This window comes from Artemia franciscana, chromosome 6 (assembly GCF_032884065.1).
Source record: "Artemia franciscana chromosome 6, ASM3288406v1, whole genome shotgun sequence".
NCBI classification, from domain to species: domain Eukaryota; kingdom Metazoa; phylum Arthropoda; class Branchiopoda; order Anostraca; family Artemiidae; genus Artemia; species Artemia franciscana.
The window spans coordinates 33,498,393-33,519,218 of record NC_088868.1 but is presented as its reverse complement, the minus strand read 5'-3'; the positions used below and the strand labels follow the sequence as shown (position 1 = coordinate 33,519,218).

Below are 20,826 nucleotides of genomic sequence, written 5' to 3'. Positions count from 1 at the left end.
CAAAATACAGAAGACCATGTTCACGAGTCCAAAACTGCAGATTACACCAGTCCAAGAGTCCCAAAAATTCTGAGTACCAAAAATTACGTCCAAAAAGTCCAAAAAATTCCAAGTTCCAAAAAATTCTAAATTCCCAAAGTTTTTTTTGTGGGGAGGAAAAAAGTTTGCGGTAGGGGAAGGGACATTGAGGCCCCTTGAAGGTGGGGCGGGGATGACTATAAGTTCCCTTTTAGAAAATTACATAATAAATAATTCTTCGGGGACAAAAGTTCGCCTGTTTACTTTACTCAAGCGTGCATCATAAAAAAAGGGGTTGCAGACTTATCGCTTTTTGATTTATGAAAATGCGGTTCGTATTATAAAATGTGTTCAAGTACCGATTTATGTTCACTCAGTGCAGGTAGCCTATAAAAATGTAAACCTGTTTTACTCAAACCAATTAAAAAATTATTTATAAATAAAACGAATTTTATTTTCATCCATTCTCTAACTAGTGCGGGTAGAATCTGTGCTCAAGTAAGTATTAAAATTATATTATTCTTGCAGTATGCTAATGGTTTATCCTCTATAGTATTCAAGTGAGGTTAAGGGTGTAATCTTTAGAGTTTCACGCTGTATCATCTGGAGTGTTGCCCCCTACGTTACTACTCTACGACACAGAGCTCCCAATTGCTTTGACGATTGTTTGCAAGTATAAGAAGCAACTAAATAAATTGAATGACAAATTAATAAAATGCAAATTAAGATTTTTGTTTTGTAGAGGCTTAACGGCCTGCCATCAAATTTGCGAATATATTTTATTTATTTATTTATTTAGTACCACAATGTTTTTACATAGATAGCTTTTTTGGCTCATAGACAAAATATCTATTAGGACATTAGTGCAGCAGCAGATCTTAATTTTACCCTTTGCTTTTCATTAGAATACTAATACCAGGAAGATGGCGATATGTTCAAACAACAGGTAACTTGTCATCAGAACCATTAGTAAGAAGTTGGCCCTCGTCGTCAATTATTGTTTCATGCTTTATTATCTTTGAGCACTAACGTCTCTGGAAATGCTACTCTCCCACATCCACCGTCATAAAAGTTGAAGTTTATGGGTAGTACAAAGAGATCACTGTCAAATCGCTCACTCTCATGACAACGCACTCGTATACGTCAAATATTGTTTCCAATAGTACTTATTTCATAGTTCAAATATTTGTCATTGTCAACATTCAACCCAGCGATAACTATATCATGTTCACATACTTTCTTGGAATATTTCATCTACATTTTTCTAAAAATACGATACAAGTGTTTATTATTCCAGTGCATAAAAAATACTTATTAAAAACATATAATAAATTAGGTAGTGTTGATGATCATCCATAGAGTACCACGGAAGCAGCCGCATAAAACAAAATCCAAAAGACCATGTTCGCCAGTCCAAAAGTGCAGATTAGACCAGTCCAAGAGTCCCACAAATTCCGAGTACCAAAAATTACGTCCAAAAAGTCCAAAAAATTCCAAGTTCCAAAAAATTCTAAATTCCCAAAGTTCCTTTTTTGTGGGGAGGAAAAAAATTTGCGCTAGGGGAAGGGGCATTGAGGCCCCTTGAAGCTGGGGCGGGGATGACTATAAGTTACCTTTTAGAAAATTACATAATAAATAATTCTTCGGGGACAAAAGTTCGCCTGTTTACTTTACTCAAGCGTGCATCATAAAAAAAGGGGTTGCAGACTTATCGCTTTTTGATTTATGAAAATGCGGTTCGTATTATAAAATGTGTTCAAGTACCGCTTTATGTTCACTCAGTGCAGGTAGCCTATAAAAATGTAAACCTGTTTTACTCAACCCAAATAAAAAATTATTTATAGATAAAACGAATTCTATTTTCATCCATTCTCTAACTAGTGCGGGCAGAATCTGTGCTCAAGTAAGTATTAAAATTATATTATTCTTGCAGTATGCTAATGGTTTATCCTCTATAGTATTCAAATGAGGTTTAGGGTGTAATCTTTAGAGTTTCACGCTGTATCATCTGGAGTGTTGCCCCCTACGTTACTACTCGACGACACAGAGCTCCCAATTGCTTTGACGATTGTTTGCAAGTATAAGAAGCAACTAAATATATTGAATGACTACTGCACTTGAAACATATTACATATTGAAATTTGTCTTTGATTCTGCTCACAACCGAGTTATCACACGCAAACTTAGTGTCCGCGTCCGCACAGAATCCAACTAAGTTACCCATAGGTATATTTTTTATCTTGAAGAACATCCCAAATAAGGTTGAAGAGGGTTTCTGCTTTCTCATCACAATCCTTGACCTTATTAAGGAGGTCTAATTGTATTTTGAACTCCTTATTGCAGAACAAAAGAGTAACAAATTTTCAAAAGTTTTGCCTTTCTTAAGCTTGTCATAGGTTTTTTTTTTTTTTAATAACTAAGGCAATGGTCCACCCATTTCCCTTTTTTTTTAAATCATTCTCCAGAAACAAAAAAGTAAATCTACAACAATTAAAAACCCGACAAATACCCGCTTTTAAGCAAAATTCCGACAAAATCTCGACGACGGACACAGTTTTTTGTGTCAAAGATCATCAAAGAACGCCAAAGATCCGGCAATGTCAGAAAATCTAATATAGTGGAATCACTTGCCATATTGCTTTTCTCTTCGTAAATGCCCCCTTGCTGTTCAATATTTTGAAGATTCATGGTTTAAAGGTCCGCCAACTACCTGTCAACTGCCTGTTAGAGGCAAGATATTCTTTTGTATTCTAGTTCATGAATATACAAATAACCTATATTTTTTAAAATTCCTACAATTTAATCTCAAATGACAACATTCAAAAACAAATAAGAGATAAATGAAATAAAGTATATTGCAACGAAAATTCAAACTTTGGCGGAAAGAGTGAAAGTAGAAGAAGGGCAACCCCTCAATTATGAAAAGAATTACAGTTGGTTTTCAGTTTTAAAGCTTTTCTTACTTTTCGCTGGCAAAAACTTTTATTTTTTAATTTAATTTGTGATCATTTTTAAAATTCTCCAACCGAAATAGAACATATTTTAAATGTTTCCACTTATTTTTTACTCTTATAATTGAAAAATTATCAAAACTTTAAGGAGTAAATCCCAGTATATGTCAATTAAACTGACAATCCACGGTTATTTGTTTTTTTATTGTTTTTTTTTCAGTAAAGCGCAAATTATGTTCTGGTCTTGAGAAGACATGAGGGTTATCAGCCCTACTCTTGTTAATTTTTGCACGTTTTGAGTTTGACTCGGCTATTTATTGTAATTTCTGTTCGTTTTGAGTTTCATTTGTTTATCGATAGTGGTTTTTGGTAGTTTTATTCGTGGAAGATTATTTGACTTTATTTCTGGTAAATAGAGCTCTTTATTTTTCTTTGAAAAACTTATTTTGTGAAAGAAGTTGTTTCTTAATTAATAAAAAAAGGTGAGAAAAATATAAAAAAAACAAATAAATAAGGGCTATACAAGAGCAATCTGAGCATTGAAAGGGAACTAAAACGATAGGGTTAGACCTATCAAATGGTGTAAATTCAAGAAGACTTAGGATAGAGGGGTGGGAAAGGCAAGATTTACGTTGAAGATTCGGAGGGATGGGAGCAAATTTGTTGGTTTTCAATTTTTCAATCAAGATACCAAGCCTGTGAGCAGCCACGTTTCAGGTGTGCAAGCTACTATTAAAGCAATCACAACAAATGCAATTGACATTGACTGTCATGTTCATGGACTCAACCTTGTATAGGGTTATTGAAATCAGAGCTTGAGGCAAATGATATCTTTCTTCTCCATTCTTCAAGAATTGTATTGTTTTATTTTGAATAGCAACACACGCTATCAATTTGTTTGGAAATCCTCAGTAAGCCATTGACATAGCTGTCCTTCAGCTGGAGGAACCATTTACTACAAGATGGGTATATTGGTATAAGATCAATGAACAAGGCACTAAATAGAAATGACTGTATTAAGGCCGTGGTATCTATTACTAAGACATCTAGTGACGGGGAATAGTATCTCATGCTCACGGACTCGCAACCAGACTTCAGACATTTGAGTTCATATTCACACTATCTAGGGGGAAAAAATTTTGTGCCACGAACTCTCGAACCATGAGCAACAGGTGAAAGACTTAATTCTCTCCTAGCTTCCAGATTTGTAATTTTTCAAATTAAGGGTCTGGAGGCAATATCAAGTTCGTTTTTTGTATGCAATAAAGATGAGATAAAAAAATCATTTTCAACAAAAATACCCTAAAAATGATATTTTCATAATTTAGGGGGTGGGTGGATACTAAAAATTACAGACAATTGTTTTAATCACCGGAAAAAATAAAATACACTTCAAGGAAAAAGGTAAAAATGCCTAATTCGGCTGTCTTTGGCTACAAAATTTCCTTCAGATTTTGATTTTGGACAATATATACTTCTTCATCTACTCTTCCCTTTAAAAAGGTAGTTGCACACTTCCCATAATCCCAAAGTCGGTTTACATAGCTATGTCACTGAGTATAGCTATGTCAGAAAAACCAGAACATTAGTCAAGCCCTCGATTCCTTGAAACAAATAAATAAAAGACACATTTTTTTTAGCTGAAAGCAAGGAGCAGCATTATAACTCAAAACACATGAAATTATTCCATATATGAAAGGGCCTCTCTCCTCCTCAATACCTTGCTCTTTACACTAAAACTTTTAGCACTTCTAAAAAAGCTTCCTACTCTAATTAAATGACCCTTGTTATTCAAGAGCTATTCTTAAGAAATTTGGACAAACAGTCAAAGTTTAGCGTGAAGAGCAAGCTAGTGAGGAGGGGGGAAAACCCTTCATGTATGGAATAATTTCTGTTCCTTTTAAATTTTAATGTTGCTCCTTACTTTCGGGTAAAAAAAACTGTTTTTATTTAATTTCTGATAAATTCACAAACCCCTGTAGAATTCCTTCCGGGCAGTTCCGTCCTCGATGAAAATCCTTCCTCCTCCCCATAAAATTTCTTGACGACAATTCAGCCTGATGAATTTACCTTAGAAAATTTGTATTTAAAAGAGAATTAAATCTAAGTAATTTTTTTCTAGAAATTCAAACATGCTACACATACCCCGGATAATTCCCTATGAACATCTCTTCATACAAAATTTAGTTTGCAAAGATAAATTAAGACAAATAAAAGTAATGTTCGAAGGAATTTCTGACAAATCCCCCCTATGCAAAATTTCTCCTGGAAATTTCCTTCCTCACGAAAAATTCTCCTAATAGAAACCCTTCAAAGATATAAAATCCTCCACCCCCCCTCCCCCAAAAAAATTCCGAGCATTTCCCAATAACAAATACCATGCGTAAACAATCGGAAAATTCCATAGCTTGTAGGCCTTTTCTATAAGCATTTCCTATAACATTGCCCATGTAAGGGGCAATGTTATCCCTAAAGATATAGCTATTGGATTTTTTAACTAGGCTGAACAAAATAACTATTTCCAAATCTTGATTGGAATACTTTAGGGGATTTTTTTCCATTTGAATGCACCCTCGCCCGATCTTCTAGGATCATTATTTCGACAACATCACCCGTTGGGAAAGGAATATTAAAAAAAGCAAATAAACACTCACCCGCTATATTTCTTCTTGTAAAAATGTAAAATTCTTCATTTTTGAATATAGAGGCTTGAAATTTCCTCAGTAGGGTTTTCTGATATGTTGGATCTGACGGTGTGATTTTCATTAAGATTACTCAACGTCTAGGGAGTGTCCTATTTTGAACATCAAGCAAATTTCCTTAGGGTCGTAACTTTTGATGGATAACACTAAACCTGACGAATCTCACATATTTGAAATCAACATAATAAACAAAATAATTTGACAAATCCATTGATATAAAATTCCGTTTTTTTAGTCTCGGTTATTATTAAGCCGAGTCACTCCTTACTTACAGTTTGTAACCACGAACTGTTCGTTACTGTAAATTTCCCAAAATCCAGCACGAATATATATATATATATATATATATATATATATATATATATATATATATATATATATATATATATATATATATATATATATATATAAGTTGTTTATGTACTGACGTCATGTTTGTCGACTGTCGACTGACGTCATGTTTGTCGAGTCGACTGACGTCATGTTTGTCGACGGACGTCATTATAAGGATTGAGCATTATGCCGTCATGAAGTTGTTTGTCGACTGACGTCATGTTTGTTGACTGACAAAATTACAGACCGGGACACCAGGACACAAATGACGACTGAGACACCGGGACAAAGGGAATGTAAATGACGACCGCGACACTCAAAGAGAAATTACAGACTGGGACATCGAGACACAAATAACGACCGGGACACAGGGAATATAAATGACGACCGGGACACAACTAAAACGGGGACGCTGGGGGCACTCAAAGAGAAGTTTCAGACCGGGACACAAATGATGACCGGGAAACAGGAATATAGATGGACACAGGGAATGTAAATGACGACCGGGACACTCAAAGAGAAATTACAGACCGGGACACAAATGACGACCGGGACACCGGGACACAGGGAATATAAATGACGACCGGGACACTCAAAGAGAAATTACAGACTGGGACACCGGGACACAAATGACGACCGGGACAGGGAATATAAATGACGACGGGGACACAGGGAATGTTCAATTAGCAATCATCATCAACAAAGCTCAATGGCAATCATAAGAATAATGAGGTATAGGTCTGAATACGGATTGTTTTTCCCATGGACAATTATATGTTCCATGTTCAAGAGTCAGTAAACCTGACAATTTATTTATATGCAAGGACAATGGGACAGCAAAGAATGTTGTATATTCGCAAGTTTTACGTAGTTAAAAAACATATATATATCTATCTATACTCACAGGTGGGACACAAGGACACAACTACAATGGCGTTTAACTAATATGGTGCGTAACGACTTACGCGCGCGGGCGGGCCGGGGGGGGGGAGACACGAAGCGCCACCCCAACAGCTAGTAATTTTATGTAAATAAAAATTAAAGGGACACTTTTCTCATTGTAGACTCTTATAAAACTTATCTAAGTAAAGATTATATAAATTAACTCTTCGACTGTCACCATCTTGAAAGAAGAATAGCCTGATCATAAAATAATGACAATAAAACAGTGACTTGAGTCACTGGAACTGCATCTATAGGAAGATAATGTGTAAAACCCTAGAGATGTACAAATGACTACGTTCGAGTGGTGAGATGGGGATTGTTGCGTAAGAAAATATTTATAAGCTAATGGGAGAGATTAGAACATAATAATTACGTTTAAGCCCACTATTTCCATGTTGTTTTGAAGGCTCTTTGGAAGAACCTTAACCAATCATTTTACCATTCATCAACTGTTATCCTTTATTCTAATTATAACAATTCACTTCCTTCTTTATCAGCTTAACATAAGCCCTTAGATGTGAAAAAAAGTCCAAAACTTGGAAGAGGAAACGTGGGTGGTTGTATTTAAAATTTTCATAGTTTTCATATTTGTAAGCATGATTCAAAATATGTATAGTTTTATAGACCGCACCTGTTCCCCCAAATTTCCATTATCATAATACCATAAGAGTTCAACTTATAGGAAAGTAAGCCAGAATTTGCACAAAATGCACTACAACAAAGGCACAAAAATCTAAAATTTGATTCGAGAAAATATATTGTTGTTAAGAAAGAAGTAACATAGAACGACTGGACCAATTTGAAAGTCACAAACAGAAATAGGGGGAAAATAAAAAAATTAAGTAATTACGAAAAAAATGGCATCAGTAATGACAAATTATTCAAGCAAAATTGGTTACAAGTTACCTAATTTAACTTTTGGCTGAGTTTTGAAAAGACGAAATGTATATCTAATTTAATAAGAGCAATTAGTCAAAAGCTATTCCCTTGATCATTAATTTGCAAATGCACCTCATGAATGAAACTAAAACGGATGAAAATCAAGTTTTTAATTAATCAAAATAAATGAAACTAAATCATAAATTAAATTTTAACAACGCCAGTAAGAAACAATTATTCCAAACGTAAGCGAAACCAAATGGTTTTATAAAGTTGTTTGCTTGAAAAGACTGAAAAATATATTTACTCATAAGTGATTAGCCACAATTAATCATGGCAAGCGCCTCAATTAACTATTTCAACTGTCGGCATTCCTGCAGGGCGAGCAGATGAAAGAATGGTGAATTCCCTCGAGTGGTGAGATAAGCACTTAATCCCTTAAAAGAAATGTGGTCGACATTTGAAAACAAACAGATTATATTACAAAAGATGTTTTCTATGGCGTCATCCGATAGGACCATACATTCTCCGCAATGGGAATACAATTAGTATCAGTTACTTTCACAGAACGAACTGTAGAATATGGATTAGTACTTTGTTACTTGGGCGGATTGGTGAGAAAATCGTAACTGGAGAATTTTCGTCCTTAAACTCTCAAGCAATAGCAAAAAGAACAAGGTTTAAGTAGTATCTGCCTACTGGGATGTAATATATTTTGGGCACAAAAGAGCTTAAATTAATATAGCTATTGAGGAAATCAAGGAATATAGTGTTCAAAAATCCGCCCTTGTTAGCATTGACCTAGGCATAAAGAATGTAGTTCGAGGAGCAATTGAAATCAGACCTACGGTTAATAATAATATTTTCCTCAAATGGAACTTGGGAGAATATTCACTAAATACTCTATATTCAAATTTAATGGACAATTTAATGGAAAATGACCTTACGAAATATTATAAAAAAAACAATAGATATTAACACAGAACCTGTCACTAATAGACCTGTGAGACCAGCCGTCAAAAAGCAAGATTGGCATTTAAAACATGTTTTTAAATCATTCTCTGTCATTTCAGTGAATTGCCTTGGTTCGCCACAATTTATTTGTCAGTTCTAGTTGAACTTCGCTGAGGTAAGGATGTTGGGACTATTTTGAAAAAATTTTCAGTTTGGTTTTATTGATTTAATCCTGTTGTTATTTCTTTTTATATTTTTGTATTGGACATAGGGCCGAAATATCCATTCTACTTTTGTTTCCCACTGTCTTGATAAATTCCCTATTGTTCTTCTTGTTTTTGGTGTATGTGAAAGAAAGGCAGTGTGGTCTTCGTCGCTATTTAAGTTAGTGTTTGAAATACATGGAAAGTTTTCAATCACACATAATACTTTAAATACTCAATTACTCATATACATATTGATTAATTTCTAGCTGAAAGATGTGTTGTAATTTTATAAATCTATAGGCTTATGAAGTTTCCAGAAGTAAATAAAGGCCTTAAAAATTTCGTTAGTTGAGGTTTTCAAGCTCATATCAGTACTTTATCCTCATTTCTATCCAACAGTTCGTTGTAACCAAATAATCACATAACAATAACAATTCATGGGGCCAAAAAATCTTAATGAGAATATTAAAATCACACGATCAGACTCAGTGTATCAGAGAAACCTACAGTAGAGGCTTCAAGGTCTTATCCCCGAAAATACGGAATTTTGTATGTTTTGCCAGAAGAATGATCATGGTTGGGTGTTTATTTGTTGTTTTTTCCCAGGGTTGATCGTATTGACCCAGTAGTCCTAAAATATCCCATGAGGATTCATTTGAAAGAAATTAAAAGTTCTAATGCTCTTTTTAAGTGACCAAAAACCGGAGGGCAACTAGGCTCACTCCAACGCTCATTTTTCCCTAAAGCCATGCAATCAAAATTTTGAGATATTCTTAAGAATTGGAACAAAGTTTGAACTTGAGCATAAAGAGTGAGGTATTGACTAGGGCGTGAATACGATCATATTCGCAATAATTTTTTTTCGTTTTAAGTTTGAATATTGCTCCTTACTTTCAGTTGAAAAATATGCTTGTTTTTTATTTAATGGTTTAAAGCATTCATAAAGTGTTTGTCTCAACTCTGACAAAAAACATCTTGTCATTGATTTCATTCGAGTCGTTTTGCTTTGCTCTATGTTCTAAAAAACAGTCCAAAAGATTTTAGTTGGCTTTTAATGTAGGTTAGTTTTTATTTTAATTTCAGCAATATTTTTATAAAATCAGATTTAACAAGTCAATGCAAAATACTATCCTTGTGCCTAATTTTTGCTGTTCAGCTGTTTTAAAAAGTTTCATATTAAATTCTATTATTTTGCTCTTAGGTCATCAAAATTCCTTGCCCCTTGGACGGAAGGAGTGGAGTTAAGTATCCCAAATATGTTACTGGTTACGTTGATTCATTAATATAATATTGACAACTATATATATATCTTGAACGCTATACTTTTGGGCTTTTCCAAACATCGACAAAAAATATGTAAAACTAATATAATATAGCAAGTCCCTATAACTGATAACAAGTTCCTTGATCATTATTTTCCAATCCCACTTCGGAAATGAAACTAAAACGAATGAACATCAAGTTCCTATTTAGTCAGAAGAGCAAAATTTAATCAGAAATTAAATTTTGATGACAGTTGTAAGAAATCATTATTCCAAATGTAAGCAGAACCAATTAGTTTATTAAACCTTTAATTTACAATCGAAAAGACTTAGTATCTAACTACTCATAAGTTATTAGTAGCAATTATTCATGACAAATTTCACATTTAACTATTTTAACTATCGGCATTCCTGCCGGGTAAGCAGATAATTCAAAAGATTTGAGAAATTCCCTAGACTGGTGGTAGATAAAGACTTAATTTCTTAAAAGAATTATGGTCGACTTTAGAAAATATACATTCTCCTTAATTGGAATAGAGGGAACTACAATTAGTATCAGTTTTTTTTCATAGAACGAACTGCAAAACATGGATTAATACTGTATTTTACAGAAACATATTGGTAATCAGAATTCCTTGCCCCTTGGAGAGAAGAAGTGGAGTTAGATACCCCAAATACAATACTGGCTAATTTGCGTCATTTACGTGATATAGAAAACTATAGGCATCTTGAACCTATAATTTGGTTTTCCAAAATATCCACGAAAAAGGTACATAAAATCACTATAATAATCAAGACGACTAGAAACAAAATTTAGTTTTTTTTTACGGTTAGGGAAGGGGGAAATCGGCAACAGCCGAATTCTTATTCGCAGTAATTTTTTTAAATTTGATTTTAACATTCAATTTAGTGTTTACTCGTTTTAAGTTTTATTTATTCATCTATATTAGTACCTGTTATCTCTTTGTTCTCTATGATCAATTAATTTGGTTTTTGTTCATTAATAGTAATTATGGGTCGTTTTGAGTCTGAATTATTATAGGAATTTATTTCTGCTGGTCATGAGTATAATATTGCTCTTTACTTTCCTTTGAATTTTGTTTTCGGGAAGTGTTTTTTAGTTAATTTATTGTTCATTTTTGACGCCAAAGATTTAGTTTTGGTTAATATAATGGATTATTTCTCCAGTCTTTTCTGTCTCAGGCATAAGAATCGAAACATTTAATTCTTTTTTAATTTTTATATTTAAAATTAGATAATAGTTCCCTTCTGACAACCAACATGCATATAGCATACCTTTATCTAATATTCATATCCCTAGCCACTCCTAGGACATTTCATATATACTCTGTTGATAACAAGGATCCACAGAGTTTATTTGGTTCAATTTAAGATACTCCTATGCATTCCCAGTTTGAGAAGTCTTTCTAAAATACCCAAATAGGGAAGGGGCAGTACCCAAGCACCTGTTATTTTTATTCGTTAAAAGCTTATTTGTATATTCAGTTTAGGTTTAATTAATTTTAAGATCTATTTATTCATCTATATTAGTATCTACTGTCTATATGTTTTCAATGATAATTTATTCTAATATCTGTTCGTTTTAGGTTTCGTTTACTATCTAGTAGTAACTTTTGGTAAATTTCCTAGTCTTAAGTTTAATATGGCTTTTTAATTGTCTCTAAAATACTTTTTTCGGAAAGTATTTTTTTAATTAATTTATATTTGTTTAATTGTCAAAGTTTTGGTTTTTGTTAAAATAATGAGTATTTTTTCCGTATTTCTTATCTCTGGTGGAAGAATGAAAACAATTAGCTTTCACTTAATTGTTCTAATTAGTGGCTTTTGATTTATTTCAGCATCCCACCAACATTCCCTGAAGGATTCAACCATATGTCATTAGCTGTTCTTGGGATATTTAGTAGATGTTCTTTATAAGCCAAGATGCTTCCCAGTAACCATTACTATATGTAAACACAGGTCAAAGTTTGTAACTTGTAACCCCTCCCACGGGGACTGTGGGGGAGTAAGTCATCCCCAAATACATAGATATTAGGTTTTTCGACTATGGTGAATAAAATGGCTGTCTCAGAATTTTGATCCGGTGACTTTGGGGAAAAATGAGGGTGGGAGGGGGCCTAGGTGCCCTCCAATTTTTTTGGTCACTCAAAGAGGGCACTAGAACTTTTGATTCCCATTAGAATGAGTCATCTCGCGATATTCTAAGACCACTGGGTCGATACGATAACCCCTGGAAAAAAAAACAAATAAACACGCATCCGTGATTAGTCTTCTGGCAAAAAATGCGAAATTACACATTTTGTAGATAGGAGCTTGAAACTTCTACAATAAGGTTCTCTGATACGCTGAATCTGATGCTGTTTCGTTAATGCTGTTTGAATCTGATGCTTTTCGTTAAGATTGTATGACCTTTGGGGGGTGTTTCCCCCTATTTTCTAAAATGAGGCAAATTTTCTCAGGCTCATAACTTTTGATATGTAAGACTAATCTAGATGAAAGTTATATATTTAAAATCAGCATTAAAATGCGATTTTTTTTATGTAACTATTGGTATCAAAATTCCATTTTTTAGAGTTTCGGTTGCTATTGAGCCGGGTCGCTCCTTACTACAGTTCCTTACCACGAACTGTTTGAAAACCTATTTTCTAAAAGACAGAAAATTAAATATGTTTCTCTTTAATGACAATAAATGCACTACAAATTCTTTAAAAACAACATATTGCATAAGCACTTTGAAAAAAAAAACATGTAATAAGCAATTGGGAAAAAAATAACAATCAACACTTGGTTATTAGAAAAACTGAAATATCAAACAGTTCGTGTTAACGAACTGTAGTATGGAGCGACCCGGCTCAATAGTAACCAAAACTCTAAAAAAATGAATTTTGATACCAATAGCTAAATCAAAAGAATCGAGTTGTAATGCTGATTTTAAGTATATAAGTTACATCAAGATCAGTATTACCTATCAAAAGTTACGAGCCTGAGAAAATTTGCCTCATTTTAGAAAATAGGGGGAAATACCCCCTATGAAAGTTCTTAAGCCGAACTGGCCAGACATGACAATAAACAATCAAGAGAGAATAAATTCTGAAAGCTCTATCCACCAGTGCAATCACAACCCCTCGTTTCACTGAGATAGGGTGGCAAGAGTGAAAGTTCAAATACCTATCACTGTGGGTAGGCTTTCTATAAACTGAAAAAAGTAAATAGAACTCACTTTTGATCAAGAAGATATCCAGAAAAGGTAGTTTATCACTTTCTTCAAACTCCACTGTAAATTTTACGTTTTTGTCAAAACTATTTAAATGTTTATGGAAAAGGTCTAAAGACTCTAAACCGTGTTTCCAAATGCAGACCACATCATCCATGAATCTGCCCCAGAAACAAGGAGAGAGCCTAAAACTGTGTATGGCGGAGGTTTCAATAGATTCCATGAAGAGATTTGCCAACAAAGGGGAGAGAGATGCCCCCATAGCCAAACCAAACACCTGTTTATAAAATTCACCTCTAAAACCAAAATAAAGAGAATATTCATTTGCAAGAATAAGCAATTTCATAATGACTTCAATCTCCAAATTCGCCATGGTCACATCTTGTATCAAATCAAAGTGCTTTTGTAATTTATTCCTTAATATATCCTCGCACTTTTTCACGTTACAATTTGAATACACGGACACCACATCAAAACTACAGAGAATTGAATTCTCCTCCAGTGTGAAATTTTTTAACTTATCTCCTTGTTTCTGGGGCAGATTCATGGATGATGTGGTCTGCATTTGGAAACACGGTTTAGAGTCTTTAGACCTTTTCCATAAACATTTAAATAGTTTTGACAAAAACGTAAAATTTACAGTGGAGTTAGAAGAAAGTGATAAACTACCTTTTCTGGATATCTTATTGATCAAAAGTGAGTTCCATTTACTTTTTTCAGTTTATAGAAAGCCTACCCACAGTGATAGGTATTTGAACTTTCACTCTTGCCACCCTATCTCAGTGATCGAGGGGTTGTGATTGCACTGGTGGATAGAGCTTTCAGAATTTGTTCCCGGGAGTTTTTAGATTCTGAATTGTTATATTTGAGGGATGTTTTATTTTGCAATAGCTACCCGATTAAATTCATTGATAAAATAATAAAAAATAGACGCATTAAACACAACAATAGGGTTATTAGGGTTTCACAGTGCACAGAATTAAACTTACCGAAACGTTTTATTTCTTTACCTTATATACCTATTTTGGGAGAGATGCTTAAAAGAATTTTGGGTAAACATAACATTGATACTTTTTTCCAATCAGTGAGACCATTAGGTAGTTTTCTTAATTCTGGGAAGGATTTAACCCGGGGAGATTTAGTTAGTGGGGTATATAAAATTCCTTGTTCCTGTGGAAAGTTTTATATTGGTAGAACTCACCAACAATTTACTGAAAGATTTATTGAGCATCGCAACTCAACAGAAAAAACCCTACAACTAAGAAAGCCTCCCGAAACTTTTGTTTCGGCTCTAGCTGAACACACATTCTTTTATCCTGAACATTTTATACAATTTGATGAGGCTACAGCTATTTCTAATGATAGAGGTGTTTCTCAGTGGGCGAGGGAGGCTATAGATATTAAAAAACATATATTTGCTAATATTTCAATAAATAGAGACACAGGGAATTTAAATATTGACCCAATTTATGATATTCTTTTAAAAAATGAACCAATAGTCGATGGGGGAATTAAAATTTTACACAATCACCAGGGGACAAGATTACCCACTAGACCAAAAAGAGTTGCTTCAATGTTAGCTTACGAAAGGATTATTTCGCAACAGAATAATTAACTAAGTTTCAATTTTAATAATTTTTTCCTCAGTTGCTCTTTGATTCTCATTGAAGTAACTCGCATAGCTGCTTTTCCCTACGTGGATAAGTAGCGACAATTGTATTTATTATATTTGGTGGTGGTTTTTATTTGTTTTTAGATTAGTTTTCTTTTAATTTTCTATCTTGTGCTGAAGACGCCTTGTTTTATACAGGCGAAATATCCGCGTTGTTTTAGTCTTTTAATTCTACTGGCCGTCGTCTCGTTTGAAGTTTTCTTTTTGTAGAGTTTTATCTCGCTTGATTGTTTAAATACCCCCTAAAAGTCATACAGTCTTAACAAAAATCACACCATCAGATTCAGCGTATCAGAGAACCTAATTGTAGAAGTTTCATGCTCCTATCTACAAAAATTTTGAATTTCGTATTTTTTGCCAGCAGACAGATCACGGATGTGTGTTTATTTTTTTTAATTTTTTTTTCCCAGGGGTGATCGTATCGACTGAGTGGTCCTAGAATGTCGCGAGAGGGCTCATTCTAACGGAAAATAAAAGTTCTATCGCCCTTTTAAGTGACCAAAAAAGTTGGAGGGAACCTAGGCCCCCTCCCACATTCATTTTTCCCAAAATTGACCGGATCAAAATTCTGAGATAGCCGTTTTGTTCGCCATAGTCGAAAAACCTAATAACTATGTCTTTAGGGACGACTTACTCCCCCGCAGTCCCAGTGGAAGGGGCTACAAGTTACAAACTTTGACCTGTGTTTACATATAGTAATGGTTACTGGGAAGTGTACAGACGTTTTCAGGGGGATTTTTTTTTGGTTTAAGGGGGGAGTTGAGGGGGAGGTTACGTGGGAAGATATTTACAAGGAGAAACTTCTCATGGGGGAAGAGAATTTCAATGCAGGGGGCTCAAGATTTTCTTGCATTATTTGAAAAAACAATGAAAAAATAAATATGAAAAGTTTTTTCTACTGAAAGTAAGGAGCAGCATTAAAACTTAAAACGAACAAAAATTATTATGCATATGAACCTCCTCGTTATACCTCACTCTTTACGCTAAAGTATTTTTAGTAATTTCAACTATTTATTCTACGGCCTTTGTGATTCAGAGGTCATTTTTAAGGAATTGGGACAAAATCTAAGCTTTAGTGTAAAGAGCGAGGTATCGACGAGGATTGAACCCCCTCATATACGCAATAAAAACATACGAATATAGAAGGTCGTTACGTAAGTTTATTCGTAAGTTACGTATATTTCTTACCAATGAAAACGTTTGTAAAAAATTAAAAGTTCTAGTTGCTTTTTTGAGTAATCAAAAACTTGGAGGGCAACTGGGCCTCCTCCCTGGCTCCTTTTTTCTCAAAATCTTCCGATTAATTGCAATTAATTAATATGCAAATTTCGTTTTAATTATTTATGTACGGAGAGCCAAGATCAAAACATGCATTAATTCAAAAACGCCCAGAAATTAAATAAAAAAAAAACAAGTTTTTTTTAAATGAAAGTAAGGAGCAAGATTAAAACGAACAGAAATTACTCCGTATACGAAAGGGGCTTTTCCTCCTCAACACCCCGCTCTTTATGCTAAAGTTTGACTCATTTTCTTAACTCTATTTTTAAAACAGTAAGAAACTTTAGCGTAAAGAGCGGGGTGTTGAGGAGGAAAAGCCCCTTTCGTATACGGAGTAATTTCTGTTCGTTTTAAGTTTTAATGTTGTTCCTTACTTTCATTTAAAAAAACTTGCTTTTTTTTTAATTATACGTAATTCGGCATGCAAACCCATTAGCGTGTGGGTCACTGCCAGTGGCCAAGTGAGTGTGACTGGTAGGATACGGCATCTGAGGGTAGGAACAGCCAAGCTTTGATTGTGAAAAATAGTAGAATAATATTTAACACTTTTTAATTACAACTATTCTGCCCTGAACAAAGAGTACCTCGACAATATAGGGAGCTGGATCTTTCCTTGCAGTTTGGAGCAGAGTCATACATTGACTTGGCGTGTACACTGTGATTCTTCTTACATCGTTTTCAATCGCAGAATCCATGCTGTCTATAGTCATTAGCGAATGAACGGAAATAAGAAAATTCAGCTAAATTATCTGTATGCTTTTAAACTGCATAAGAGTTGAAAAGAGCATCGCAAGCATTTGGCGGTTTCTCTTTGGACCACTGCAGCAGTCACAGGATAGGCTCACTGTCTTGACAGTACCTTTACTAATACACTGCGAAGGAGAAGTTGCTATTTCGTTTGCCCCCTGGTTTCTGTTCTTCTACTCCCGGAAGAAGCAATATCCATTCTTAGTCACATTCTCGTAAACTATAAAATTGTAGCAATATTTTGTGTCACTGGATTTTAAATTCTGATTTTCAGTGCAAGAAACCTGTCAAAATTATGACTCTTAACTGATTTCTACTGACTATGAAATGCTTTAACATATTCAATCATATTATTTCTTGCTTCTTAAAAGGTCACTACAATGGGAAAAGAAAAGGGAAATATCAATCAATAGATTGTAGTATCTAGAACTTTTCTTAAATGTTTGTTCACCCTTTAGATCATTTTTCATAGCAACGAAAATGGTCTCTTCAATGAAACAAAATCTCTTTGTATATAGGCAACATTCATTAGTTATCTTTAAGGAAAAAAGAACGAATCGGTGTGTGCAGAATATTATGCTGTACTAGCGGTGTAGACAATAGAAGGAGGCTTAAGTTCTGAAATTTAAGCAAATTTTAAATAATAAATTAGGAAACAAATAACATCAATTTCGCTATTTACCCTTTCTTAATAAGCTGAGAAATAAATGAGGAAGATGATGTTTTTTACTAAAATATGCTATCATTTAATTCTAATTATGTACGAGATTGGCATCTGTATTTCTATTTTTTCCACATAGTTACGACTTGTATAATCCATTCTTGTTTTTGCTGGTGGTAGCAAAACAATAAATACAGCAGCCATATCTTACAAATTTCACAGTGGATTTGAAACTTAATTTAAGAAAAAAATTAAAAAGAAAATTGAAATTTCCGAATATTCAAAATTAATTTTATACTAGTGTATAAGTTTATAAAATAAGCGATAACTGTATTTTTATTATGTAGTTTTATTATGAATCAGATTTATATTTTGTTTTTTTTACACAAATTGAAAGGCATTTTACACAATTCATTTTTCATTTTAAGAAAATGAAGTCTAACAAAAGACAAGCTTACATCTTGGAATATTGTCTAAGCGTGGAGCCAGTGAAAATCCGTTACTTCCTGAGGTAAAAAGTAGGGAATGAAGCAACGAACCAAAACCAAATGGCGCTAACACACTGAATAAGCACCGCCAAAGCAAGCTCCATTAAAATTCTGAGCGTAATTTTTATTAAACATTATTGAAACATAAATACAAATGTTATTGAAATTTTATTGAAACATATATATAAATAAATAAATGTTATTGAATTTTATTATTGAAATGTTATTGAAAAGTAAATGTTACTGATATATATATAAACAATAAACATTATTCAAACATAGATATAAATGTTATTGTTTTTGAAACATATATATAAATAAATAAATTGAAACATAAATATAAATGTTATTGAAATGTTATTGAAACGTATATATAAATAAATAAATGCTATTGAATTTTATTATTGAAATGTTATTGAAAAATAAATGTTATTGATATATATAAACAATAAATGTTATTGAAACATAAATATAAATGTTTAGAATTATTGAAACATTTTCAAAGCTCGATTAACAAACTTAATTTATATCTCTATATACATCAAAAGCAGGACTTTCCAAGCAATCTCCCTTGAAAAGTACACTGACTTGAAGAATTCAATTTACAAAATCCTCAAAAATGACAGAAAATCAACTAAAAAAGATCATCAACAGTGGTAGCGGGCACAGCTTTAATTATTATTAGTCCAAAACTGATGATTATATACATCCAAAAACCTATATACATCAAAAATCTATATAAAAAATCTATACATCACATCTATATACATCAAAAGCAGGACTTTCCAAGCAATCTCCCTTGAAAAGTACACTGACTTGAAGAATTTAATTTGCAAAATCCTCAGAAATGACAGAAAATCAACTAAAAAGGATCATCAACACTGGTCCGGGGCACAACTTTAATTATTATTAGTCCAAAACTGATAATTATATACATCAAAAATCCATATACATCAAAAATCTATATAAAAAATCTATATACATCAAAAATCTATACATCAAATCTATATACATCAAAAGCAGGACTTTCCAAGCAATCCCCCTTGAAAAGTACACTGATTTGAAGAATTCAATTTACAAAATCCTCAAAAATGATAGAAAATCAACTAAAAAAGATCATTAACACTGGTCCCGGGCACAACTTTAATTATTATTAGTCCAAAACTGATAATTATATACATCAAAAATCCATATACATCAAAAATCTATATAAAAAATCTATATACATCAAAAATCTATACATCAAATCTATATACATCAAAAGCAGGACTTTCCAAGCAATCCCCCTTGAAAAGTACACTGATTTGAAGAATTCAATTTACAAAATCCTCAAAAATGATAGAAAATCAACTAAAAAAGATCATTAACACTGGTCCCGGGCACAACTTTAATTATTATTAGTCCAAAACTGATAATTATATACACCAAAAATCTATATACATCAAAAATCTATACATCAAATCTATATACATCAAAAGCAGGACTTTCCAAGCAATCCCCCTTGAAAAGTACACTGACTTGAAGAATTCAATTTACAAAATCCTCAAAAATGACAGAAAATCAACTAAAGAAGATCATCAACACTGGTCCCGGGCACAACTTTAATTATTATTAGTCCAAAACTGATAATTATATACACCAAAAATCTATATACATCAAAAATCTATACATCAAATCTATATACATCAAAAGCAGGACTTTCCAAGCAATCCCCCTTGAAAAGTACACTGACTTGAAGAATTCAATTTACAAAATCCTCAAAAATGACAGAAAATCAACTAAAAAAGATCATCAACACTGGTCCCGGGCACAACTTTAATTATTATTAGTCCAAAACTGATAATTATATACACCAAAAATCTATATACATCAAAAATCTATACATCAAATCTATATACATCAAAAGCAGGACTTTCCAAGCAATCCCCCTTGAAAAGTACACTGACTTGAAGAATTCAATTTACAAAATCCTCAAAAATGACAGAAAATCAACTAAAAAAGATCATCAACACTGGTCCCGGGCACAACTTTAATTATTATTAGTCCAAAACTGATAATTATATACACCAAAAATCTATATACATCAAAAATCTATACATCAAATCTATATACATCAAAAGCAGGACTTTCCAAGCAATCTCCCTTGAAAAGTACACTGATTTGAAGAATTCAATTTACAAAATCCTCAAAAATGATAGAAAATCAACTAAAAAAGATCATTAACACTGGTCCCGGGCACAACTTTAATTATTATTAGTCCAAAACTGATAATTATATACACCAAAAATCTATATACATCAAAAATCTATACATCAAATCTATATACATCAAAAGCAGGACTTTCCAAGCAATCTCCCTTGAAAAGTACACTGACTTGAAGAATTCAATTTACAAAATCCTCAAAAATGACAGAAAATCAACTAAAAAAGATCATCAACACTGGTCCCGGGCACAACTTTAATTATTATTAGTCCAAAACTGATAATTATATACAC

General features: G+C 33.1%; 1 protein-coding gene across 2 annotated transcripts in view; it reads left to right on the top strand.

The window, feature by feature from the left end:
- LOC136028337 (lachesin-like) overlaps nucleotides 1-20,826 on the top strand; it is a 185,324-nt gene that overhangs the window by 19,603 nt on the left and 144,895 nt on the right. Inside the window, exon 1 of one of the 2 annotated variants that reach the window (XM_065706120.1) lies at nucleotides 14,085-14,181. The exons of the other annotated variant lie outside the window; for it this stretch is intronic. The gene's annotated coding sequence lies outside the window, so the exon portion shown is untranslated. Of the gene's footprint in view, nucleotides 1-14,084; nucleotides 14,182-20,826 lie in introns of those variants that run through there. 2 annotated transcript variants of the gene reach the window in all.